At 39.4% G+C, this 12,248-nt stretch overlaps 1 long non-coding RNA gene across 1 annotated transcript; it reads right to left on the bottom strand.

Annotated features, from left to right (window-relative positions):
• Positions 1-611: 611 nt before the first annotated feature.
• Positions 612-2,096, bottom strand: LOC124101418 (uncharacterized). The gene is made up of 2 exons (XR_009226440.1): positions 1,999-2,096; positions 612-1,471 (listed from the first exon to the last, which is right to left on the bottom strand). It is a non-coding gene; the product is annotated as an uncharacterized LOC124101418 (long non-coding RNA).
• Positions 2,097-12,248: the final 10,152 nt, after the last annotated feature.

Genomic DNA, 12,248 nt, shown 5'->3' with positions numbered 1-12,248 from the left:
TTGAAGGAACTCAGGAAGCCACTAGGGATGATCCTCCGTTTCCTCTAGTCCTGAGGCCTGAAGTTTTCAGGAAAGTCCCTAGGGGCTGCTGCAAAATGTCCTGTCTCCCTAAGGCCCACAGATTGCCTCTGCCAGGGAGCAAAAAATCTGACTTCTGCCTGCCTGATCTTGCCAAGTGTTTCCCATTGATGTTTTAGTAGACAGGGATTCTGGGGTATGCACTTCCTAGGCTTCTGGTGTGTGGAATCCAGGGGAGAGTATAGGTGGGGTGCTGGGCCAATGAAAGCTTCCATTGGGCCTCTTTTTTTTTTTAAAATAGTATTGGGGATTGAACCCAGGGGTGTTTAACCACTAAGCAACATCCCCAGCCCTTTTTAATATTTTATTTAGAGGCAGGGTCTCACTGAGTTGCACAGGGGCTTGCTAAGTTGCTGAGGCTGGCTTTGAACTCAGAATTCTCCTGCCTTAGCGCCACCCCCCCCCCCCCCCCCCCCCCCCCCCCCCCCGTCACGAGCAGCTTCTCAGCCTTGTCTGGTTACCAGGAGTTCCCTTCCGGATATCTGCACTGGACCCCGGACCGCGACGTACGCGAACACCAAGCACGAACTCGATTGCCTTTTGAAATGCTGGTTTATTCGCACACCACACAAAGCAATACACGAGGTGGCTGGCTCACACTGCACGATCTTACTCTCAGGCGATGAGAGTTGATTGTGAGCAAATACATGGAGTTTCCCTCGCGCTTATATACTCTATATGTTTACAACAAACTTGTTTGTGTCTAACTTATCTAACATAAGCACACTACCTAGTTACATCATCAACTTATCTAACATGGGCATACTATCTAGTCATCCTATAACCAAAAACATGTTTACAACTAAAAAGTCACTTAGTCACTGCAAAGTCCAAAACAAGTCCAAAACAAGTCCTTTTGCTGATTCATGTTGTTTGTTCATCCTTGATGTTTACTCCTGTCATTCCACCCCCTTGATACGGAGGCGCCGATGGTACTGATGGTGCCGATGTATCAAAGCGACAAGTACGGTCCCCTGTCTTAGGTCGTCCATTCGGAAGTTGCCCGTCCTCGGGGAAACGTATGGGCTGTCGCGGCCCTGCAAACCAATCTTCAGATTGGAAGATGCAATCCACGGCATCCATGCAGCCACCGACCACACAGGAGTGCAGAAAAGGCTGAAGCATAGCACGAAACTCACAGCAGAAGGGAGCTTTCACTCTTGGAACGAAAAGTTGTTTCAATCGTAAATAAATGTCCAAATCCAAATCCTTTACTAGATCCAAATCTATCACCAAATTGTGAACTATCATAAATGGATAATTAACATCTTTTTCAGAGAACATCGGAATTGGAGTCATCCGGTCCTTCCTGAATAATAGGTCGTTCCTCAGCTTGCGTCCTAATATCCGTTTGATGATTATCTGGTCCACAGACATAGTTCCTCAAGAAATTCTACAATATTAACCAATCTTAGGTAAGTGTTGATGACAATCCACATAAGTCCATAATTTAATAAAGTAAGGCTTACAAATGTTTCTTAAACATATGTCAAATAAAGATCTAGGAACATATGTATTCCTTTGTCTGCATTGCGAATTGATTCTACACAATACAGCATCACCAAATAATAATGATCTATTATAGTTAAGTGAAATAAGTCCATTAACATAAAAAGTACCTGCATTAGAGTGTAAGGTTAATAAATCATGATCAGACTTCATCACTTCAGTGAACAATCCAAATAAAGTCTTAACACACAAATGTATATTATATCTACAATAAACATCACAATGCAAATTATTATCAGAAATACAATTCCAAACATGATTCAAAAACACACACAAAGAGGGCACTTGGCCTTCCAAGGTCCTATCCAGTGGACACCATGGTCCACTGCGTAAGGTTACTAGTCTACATAAAAGAGAAAAACGTTCCTGCCCAAACAGTGTATATGCACTATATAAAAACCATGTATTTACATGAAATTCGATGCAAAGATGACAATTTGCATAGTGCAACTGTTCAGAATAATTCCTCGATCTTTCCGTCCTTCTCCTTCTTGGATTTGATGTTCTTAGTGCCTTTCGCTTCATGGTCCCTGTAATGTTGAAGTTTATCCATTTTAATGTAAGTTTTCTTTCCTGCAGACTTATTGATCTTTAAACAAACCTTAATACATAATACAAATAATACAAAACAACATACATATAGCAATCCTTCCTTAAGCCAATGGAAAGGGTTCCATCTCATAATGCAACTAACATCTGCATGAACCAATTTTCTAAAGAAACCTACAAAACTACAATCATAAGTATACTGAAAGTCACGCGGAATCAAGTATCCGGAATCAACCAACATTTTAACTTTATGAGTTTCTCCTGAGAATCTTTGGAGAAGTTCAGTAGTTTGATTATGTACTGTCTCAATTTCCTTTCCCAATGAAGCATAAATGGACTTAGCTGCCTCCGTCGCCTTCATCATATGTTTATATTCTTCCGACAGAGGTGGCTGGGGCACAAAAGTATGTAACCCAAAAGTATGATTAGACAAATAAACCACCTGAGTCAGGACTCGTACATTTCTCGTGTTAGTAAAATTCAAACTCCTAAACAGATGTTTCTGAACGGTCAAATTCATATGTTCCATCATCATGACATTAGTATGTATATGGCAACCAGCATTCAGACTCAAAGAATCACTATAAGAAATGTTTTGCCATCGTTGAACCATGTACGGTTCAGGATAACAAGACAACATATTAAAATTCCCAAGATCTAACAAAGTAGCCTGAGGCATAGATATAGTTATATCAGAAGTCCTAGGTTCATCTGAGAAAAGATCATAGGCTATAACAGTTGTTTTACCTATCGCATAAGTGGCTTCACTAGGCACATAATATGACATATTGTTCCATTTCAACCAATAAAACTTATCAAATGGTATTATCCAATCTTTACCAATTTTCTTTGGTATAGCCTTAGTTGGATATCCTATTACAACCTTAGATGTCGACATTTGCCATAAATTAATCATGCAAACACCAGTTTCACACCAAGAGTCCTTTGTAGGATCTAATATGGTTATAGCTGATGCAGTTTCCATGCCTATGCCAGTTCTAAATAACAGTCTTATTTCTTCTAATCCCGCGGTGATCATTGCCTGCAGATGTTCACACTCCTGAGTTGCCTCCAATTGTTTCATGCGTACATTCCACGATGCATCCATAGTCTCGATCACCTTACTTAATGAATCAACATGATGTTTCAAAAGTTCCTGTTCTGCAGAAAGTCTTTCCATAAGCAAGGACGCGGAGTGCAGATTTTTAGATAATTGTGAGATAACAAAGTTCTGTTTATTCTGAAGTCCACGCAGAGCTGAAATTTCCACTCGAAGTTCCTCCGTCATTGCTCCAGCGATTGCTGCCCCCAAAGCTGCTCCGGCCAGGAAAGCGCCAATCGCTGCGAACTGCAAAGGTCTCCGTCCTGCTGCATTTCTTTGAACTGAATAAAACAAATCTGGCAACACAGTAGACTCAAAAGAAGGACATACAGTTTCACCTTTCAACAAATCACTAACAGACAATCGTAACACAATTGGCTGTACTTGTGGTTGTATCAAAAATCTAACTGGCTGATGTAGTAAAGGTAAAAATCCTGGAGCCTCTAAAGTCTTCATAAAATTACCGTCCTTTTCCTTGCGTGGGAAGAGGACCGCTCTTGGGAAATGGGCAGTAACCCATCCCTTGGTTTCATTAAATCCTCCTCTATCAATTAAGCAAGGATTCAAAGAGGTCGGTTCCATGTAGCATTTCTGCATATCCATCTTTGTACTATATATAATATGATTACCTGCATGTGCATCAAACACATCAGTATTATTATGTAAAACATCATGTGTTACAATATCATAAAGATTCCATTCATTTTCACTTCCTGGTAATAACATATACCAGTAATAAGGTAATTTTCCTGGATATATTTTACTAGGCCAAGTAGAGAAATCCATTCCTTGTGTCAACCACCATTTCAGAGTTCTTCTATCTGCTACATCCACATGGTATCTAATTATAGTATCCCAGAGCTGTGCTCTAGGGCACCCAGTCTTCAATGACCAGTAGTCATCAGCATTTACCAGGTAAGTTTCTGTTTTGTAATTCACTAAAGTAACTTCATCCAAATCTGGTGGTACAAATGCAAGAGAATATACTGTTGGATGTAAAGTATAATCCCTCGTTTGTTTTTCCTCATTGCCTAATACAACATTACCACCTTCATAATGTTTGGAAACATTTCCAGTTATATTTACATCAAGAGGAATATCATAGTACGTGGAATCATTATGCATAATAGACCTATGAATACCAATCACATATTGCCATGAATGTGGAAACCATCTGCAAATAGATCTTTCCATAGCTAAACTAACATTTTTAGTGTCCACATAATTAGAATCAACTCCCATCGGGATTGACATATTATGGACATTCACTCTGATTTTGTCATCACTCAAATTAAACACGGGAATCAAAGTCCCAAAGAAATTATCATAAAACTTAAAGGTACAGTCTTCGCATTTATAATAAGGCCACTTTGAAGATTCTCCTTTGGATCCATTATAAGTATAATCTACCTGCAGAAATGTAACATTATAAAAGTGTTTTTCCAAAATATCCTTAGGTGTGACAACCAATACAGGTTGCCAGGACTGATTATCAAACCTATGCCACGTATTATTCACCTCAAGATGCATATGAGAGGCATTCAAATATACAGCATGAAGAGGATTCTGTACACAATTTTGTCTGCTAAAATTATAACACCATGTCCAATTAAATATATTATAATATTGTGTGTAGTTTTTCCACACTGTCTGGTTAACAATGTATTCGTCCACGGTGAATTTATAATCATGTAACCCTGGACTATGCACTCTCTGTCCCAATTTCGGGCCATCCACAATCTCTGAGAGGTCCCATTCATTGTTGGCATTTTTAAAGACATACCTCCTTGTTTTGTTTTCAAATAATAGCCATCCAGAGTGATTAAACATTCCAAATTCAGGATGTAATACCCCAGTCGTCCTGTAAACTGGACCCAGCCTACAGGCCTGTGTGTGAATCTTATAAGTTACAGATGAATAATTACCAATTTTATAATAATATCTATATTGGCACCACTTAAGGAAGGTTGAATCAACAGGGAAGCAAACTCTACCAATAAATGCTTGTCCCTGTGTTCGGTTAAGCATATCTCCAAAAATGCTACGGATACAAACATACCCGATTTTATCCTTTATTTTAGGAGGCGTGGCCACGGGTTTAACCAAGTTATGGGTAAATGGCTGTGGTAAAGGGTCGGTCAACACAACAGGTGATCGCCAAGTGGCGGTACCTAAGGTATTGACTTTCCACCAATTATCTATAGTAAGATAAGATTGGTTCCGTATTTCTAAGGATCTATCAGGATTCTGTAGAATCTCGAACTTTCCATATATAGGTAAATTAGGAAAATCCGCTACACAAGATACATAATGGGTATAATTCAAATGAGTTCTGCTTTGCACATCTTCAATATATATAGACATATTCCTTTGTTTAGTGCTCATGGAATCTAGATACTGCTGTAACTCTTTTGGACACCATGTCCCGTAGGGTTCAACTAAAACTTGCGGCCATCTAGGCAATGGCCTAGCTCCTTGTAAATGTCTAGGCAATCCTTTCCACTCATCCAACATTTTCTTAGAATCATTATATGGCAACAAATTTATCCCCAACGTAGTTGTTCGTGGGGTTGTAGTTGTAAATTCATCAGAACCTTCTTCCTCTCCATCATCATATGAAGAATAGTCATATTCTTCATATTCATAATCGAATAAATTATAATCATTCTGTTTGTTGGACACCCAAACCTGAAAAGGCAGTGATGCAACATCCTTTTCTGCTGCTTCTATACATGTAAAGTCATTCTCTTCTGTAGACTCCTCAAAAGTATATACAGTAAGGTTTGGATTATTAAGCACTGCTGCTGTAGCATTATAGCTCTTAACTAAAGGTTTGCCTCCAAGTTTCCTATAATAATACACAAAATGTGGCTTATAAGACCACATATCCATAATCCCAGGTACCAGGTGACATCGGAGGGGGTTAGTTTCATATTTATTAGAATATCCTCCATCCGCACTAGATCTAAACATTGGGCTATATACCCCAACTGTATTGATGTCCCAAAAATGGTCACACCCCTTAGGTGCGGAGTATTTGTTATAATGGTGGCAAAATGCATAATTATGATAAAACAAGTATCTAATAGCAGTAAAATTTTGTAGGAATTTGTTACTTCTCCAATATTGTGGTATTACTGCACAAGAATTATTACACTCTTGAAGTGAATGAGTGAAATTAATATAATTGAAGATCCAATCTTTGTAAGAATGCTTGGTCAGGTTAATGTTCCTGATACCAAAATAATATGGAGTTGTAGTAGTAAAAGTAGTGGGAGTTGTAGTTTGATTTCCCATTACTGAATAGAACTGCAGGGCTATCAAAAGTAGCAAAAATAGCAAAAGTAACAAAGTCCTAGGTGCCATTACCAGAAACATAGTGTATAATTAAGTACATAACAGGGTAGCAACTCCCGTGCCAACAATTTATGATTCACGTTAATAAAACAAGTAGAACCATTCAAAAGAGCTGTCTGCCATTCGTTACAATAAAAATATCCACCCAAAAACAAGCAAGAATATACAATCAGGATAATAAAGCATATGTTAAACCAAACACACAAACGTTTACCTAGTGACAACATCTTGGCTTTTTACTAATCTGAGGTCCCCTTTTCCAGTTGATACCCATAGGGTATTTCCTTGTCCGTGTGATACAATCTCACCTTTAATCACAGAGTTATCTTTTCTGTTACGTATCCACACCTTATATGGTCTTATATTATCTGGGTTTGGGTCCCCGTCTGCCTGCACATCGATGTCCTTTTGGAATGTTTCCTCAAAGGGTGATCTCCTGTGCAGTCTTTGCCTAGAATTAAGTTCAAAAACTGCAATCAGTATTGCCTTGTCAAATGGCACATCTTGTCCTATCTGCCACAATTTAGTCTTTAATAATCCATTGAACCTTTCAATATTTCCTGCTGCTTGTGGATTATAGGCCAAATGAAAATCCCAATTAATTCCTAAAACGTCAGCTAATTTCTGAACATTTCTACCAGTAAAATGAGAACCCTGATCGGAAGTCACATTCCAAGGACATCCATATGCTGCACACCAGCTCCAAATAGTTTTCATAGTAGAGCTTTGATCTGCATGTCTACTTGCACATGCATGTCCCAATCCGGTACTACAATCTACCATAGTACACACATATTTTCCATTCTGCAAAGGACCAATATAATCAATTTGTACCTTCTCATTAAATCCTCTAGGGGATGGTCTATTGTGGGGTGGATCTCTCCGGAAACGTTGCACCGAGGATGCACATAGTTCACATCCAGATATCGCACGCTTACATGCTCCCCAGGTAACTTTTATATTTCTGCCCTGAAACCACTGGAACATTCCATGTGTTCCAATATGTCCTAATTCCTTATGCAATTGTCGGATCTCATCCTCCGAAATATCAGCATTCAATTCAGGAAGTTTTATATGCCAATTTGGGTCACGTTTCAACCGAATCTTTGTATCTGTTTTATCTAATATTTTCCAAGGGGCCTTATTCACCAATTTTAGCCCTTCGGAATCAAATTTACTCAATTTGTCTGCCACATCATTAAATTTAGATATTTCATCTGTACGTCCTGTGTGAGCATCAACGTGCGCTATCTTTACATGTATAGGTGCCTCCGCAAGAAATTTCCAAATATGTATTCCCCATACATCTTTTCCATTAATTTTATAATCAGATTCCTTCCACTTTGCAGACCATATGGCAATACCATTACAAACTGCCCATGAGTCCGAAAAAACGTGTATATACTTTTTCTTTTCATGGATAGATTGTTCAACGGCCAATTTTACTGCACAGAGTTCTGCTAACTGTGCTGAGGCATCCGAGCCTTCCTTCACTAAGATCTTATTATCACTTGGTCGATATGCCACAGCTTTCCATTTAGTGATATTTCCTACTACTTTACTTGATCCATCTGTGAACCATGCATTTTTATGAGAAGCAACTGCCCCCCATCTTCCAATAGGTTGTGTCTTTGGTTGTTTAACCTCTACCGGTACTTCTACCATAGGCTGAGCAAAAACTAATTCTGATAACCTTAATGTCTTATTATTCCCTGACACTGTTGCATCATTAATTATAGTTAACAAATACCATTTCCATTTCAACACTTTTTGTTCCATGGGTAAACCTCTAAAATCTTCCTCCTTAGTTCGTACCCAATCCAAAATTGGTATCTGAGTTCTTAATGTAACTACTCTATTAGTTAAAACAAAACCTAGACTCTGTACCGCCGTATAAGCTGTCCACACTGTTTTTTCAAAGAAAGAGTACTTGTTTTCGGAAAAAGGAAATCTTTTGGAGTAAAACCCAACTGGTTTAGTCTGACTATTACTTTTAGTATATATGCCCCAATTTCCAAAGTCATTGGCATATATTATATCAATTATAATTTCTTCACCAGGTTGAGGTACATACAATTGGGTATATGTCTGAACATATTCCTTAGCTAATTCTAATGACTTTTTCTGTTCCGGTCCCCATACAAAGTCCGCAGCTTTCCTGCATACCCTGTGTATTGGAGCCAGAATCATTTGCAAATATGGAATATGTAATCTCCAATATCCCAAAATGCCCATCACCTGCTGAGCCTCTGTCTTGGTTTTTGGTGACTGTAAAGCCAAAATCTTATTTATCACTGCATCCGGAACCTTAGGTCCTTCTGTAGTCCACACCACCCCCAGATACTTAACTGACGTGGCTGGACCCTGAATTTTATCAGGATTGATGGACCATCCTTTTGACTTCAATAATGTAACTACCTCGTCCTTTACCTTATTTAACTCGGTCATATCTTTCCCAGCAATTAATATATCATCTACATATGACCATAACTTAGTAGTTCCTTTATCTTGAAAATCCTTTAACGTTTCTTGTAAAGTTACATGTGCTATAATTGGGCTATTTTTATATCCTTGTGGTAACCTCTTAAACCTATATTGTACTGATTCCCAAGTGAATGTAGTCAATTCTCTACTCTTAATATCTAATGGGATAGCGAAAAACATATCACTCAAATCTATAGCACAAAAACAAGTAGGTGAAAAATTTCTAATTTGAGCATAAATGGACTCTACATCTGGGAGAGTACCTGGCATAGAGGGGGTTACTTTATTTATATTCCTATAGTCTACCGTCAATCTCCACTTGCCATTAGGTTTCATAACAGGCCATACTGGACTGTTATATTTAAATGATGATGCCTTTTCTATTATATCTTTTTCCAACATTTCCTTTATTGTGGTGCTAATCTCTTCATGTCCTCCTTTAATAGGATACTGTTTAGTAAATACTGGTGGAGTATGGGGCAATTTTACTGGATCAATCTTTACTTGACTTAAAATTTTTGTTTCAAAACACTTCAATCTCTTCAAAGGTAACCATTCACCATATAATAACCTGAGTTCCTGAATTCCTAATACTCCATGTGGAACTTTGCCTACCAATACTTGTATTGTATAATCCAAATCATATATTTTAAATGTTACCCATTCTTTTCTCATTTCTGCACTATGTCCAGATACTCCTTGTACTATAACTTTTTCCTTAGCTGGTTTATTATTTACAAAATCATCTCTGACTATTGTTACCTCGCTTCCCGTATCTATCAGGAAGGAGTCTGTATATTCTTGATTATCAACTATAAATTTTAATTGTATGAACGGCCGGGTGTCTGGCCGTTTTGCCATCTGGGTGTTCCAAACCTCTGCATTGTTAAACCAAACCTTCTTCTTTGGCCCTGCACCTGACTTCCTCGCGGTACCGGCCTTTGTGGGTTCATTCTCCTTCCTATCTGTCTGTTGTTTACAGCAACATTTCCTTGTGTCCAGGCTTGTCCTGGTCGCACCTTTCTCCAGTCTTTGCCATTTCCCAACATATTTCTGTTTCTTGGGAGGCTCCGCTGGCCAGGCGGGCCTCCCAAACGGAAGTTTTTTGTCTGGTAACATTTAATATTTCCGTTACCATTTGTTGGAAAACAGACTGGGTTTCGGGCTTTAGCTTGAAATGTCATTGCAGCTTGAAATGACATTTTGTGCTCTTGTTGTAATTCTCGATGTTGCTTTAAGAACTCAACTACATCCCATAGGGTGTTGGCTCCAGCTAGCATGGTTGCCAACATCATTCTATGCTGTTCTGGTGCCCCTTTTATAATTATTCTCCTAAGCGCGGCTGTTAAGTGAGCACTTAAAGGGGATCCTTGAAACTGATTATAAATTTTGCTAAAAATAGCTAACTTCTTTACTATCTTAATCCCTTCACTGGGATTCTTCCACTGTACCTGGCCTTCAAAGACACCCCAATCTATATGTGGGATGGCCTCTGCCCAGGCTATTGCAATCCAATCCCAAAGTGTGCGTACCCTGTCAGGTTCCTCTTGTATAATCTTTGCTAAAGTGTCCGCAACACTCGGATTGTCTATCTGGATATTAACCACCTGCATCTCCTTGCCTGCGAGTCTTATAGACTCGCCTCCCTTACTATGAATTGTAAACAAAAAGTCTCCGTCGGTCTGACCTTTCTGTGAAAAATCTTGCCTTAACTGAACCATTTCAGGTCTAGTTAAGTCCCTAGTTTCAATAACTTGTTCCAACCCATCTGGGCGTCCCCGTCCGGGTGTGGATGTTTTAATTACTGAAACTGGCATGCTGGCCTTATCAGGAGCTTCCAGTTGGTTCAATATATCTTTCAAAAATGGGTTATTACTTCCATTTTTAAGGGCTTCTTTTACTAACCTTTTGCCTCTTAGCCTGTCATCATCTATATCATCTATAATTTTACATAATATTCCCGGGATTTCTTTCTTGTCAGCCCGTTCCATTATGGGCTTGACGGTCTGAGGATTACTTAATGTTACCTCAACTGTGGTTCCTTTCTGGAACTCAGGCATCTTTGCCTGAACAATTCTTTCAATACCTCGCCATGGCGATTGAGATTTTAATTCCTTTTGCTCGAGCTTTAGTTCTCCTATTCTACATTTCTGCCTAAATCTTTTTATTACTTCCTTGAAGCCCATGTTGCTATTTTTAAGAGGATCCTCAGTTTAGCTATATGAATTTTCCAAGCAATAAACCCGTTTGTTTCTATCTTATAAGGTATCTGACTTATTCCCTGATGCCAGCTATATAGTGCCCAATTTTCTATCCTTTCCTTAAGCCACCCCATGCACAGGGACCACCGTCCTCCTAAGGATTTTGGTGGGGGCACTCCCCTTTCATTCCACCTTCAGCCTAGACGCCGGACGATCACGGTCATTCTAGGTTTTCAGTAGAAGAAATTGTGCATTGCCATGTGGGTTATATTTACCTGCTCCGGAGCTCTTCTTCCGTATCCTGCCGACTACGCCAACTGTCACGAGCAGCTTCTCAGCCTTGTCTGGTTACCAGGAGTTCCCTTCCGGATATCTGCACTGGACCCCGGACCGCGACGTACGCGAACACCAAGCACGAACTCGATTGCCTTTTGAAATGCTGGTTTATTCGCACACCACACAAAGCAATACACGAGGTGGCTGGCTCACACTGCACGATCTTACTCTCAGGCGATGAGAGTTGATTGTGAGCAAATACATGGAGTTTCCCTCGCGCTTATATACTCTATATGTTTACAACAAACTTGTTTGTGTCTAACTTATCTAACATAAGCACACTACCTAGTTACATCATCAACTTATCTAACATGGGCATACTATCTAGTCATCCTATAACCAAAAACATGTTTACAACTAAAAAGTCACTTAGTCACTGCAAAGTCCAAAACAAGTCCAAAACAAGTCCTTTTGCTGATTCATGTTGTTTGTTCATCCTTGATGTTTACTCCTGTCACCCCCCCAGCTGCTGGGATTACAGGCGTGGGCCACCACGCCTGGCTTCCTTAGGTCTCTTCTGATGGAACTACTGAGGAAAACTTTCTCTTTCTCCTGGACTTACAGCTGAAAGGACATGAAACTGGTCACCTTGAAGGCCATCTTCCTGATATTTAGAGGAAGCCAGCTCTAAC

The sequence above is a fragment of the Marmota monax genome, unplaced genomic scaffold, assembly GCF_021218885.2.
Source record: "Marmota monax isolate L192 unplaced genomic scaffold, Marmota_monax_Labrador192_F-V1.1 WCK01_AAM20220418_F8-fsc00069, whole genome shotgun sequence".
Lineage (NCBI taxonomy): Eukaryota > Metazoa > Chordata > Mammalia > Rodentia > Sciuridae > Marmota > Marmota monax.
This window is presented reverse-complemented; position numbering and strand designations above follow the sequence as displayed.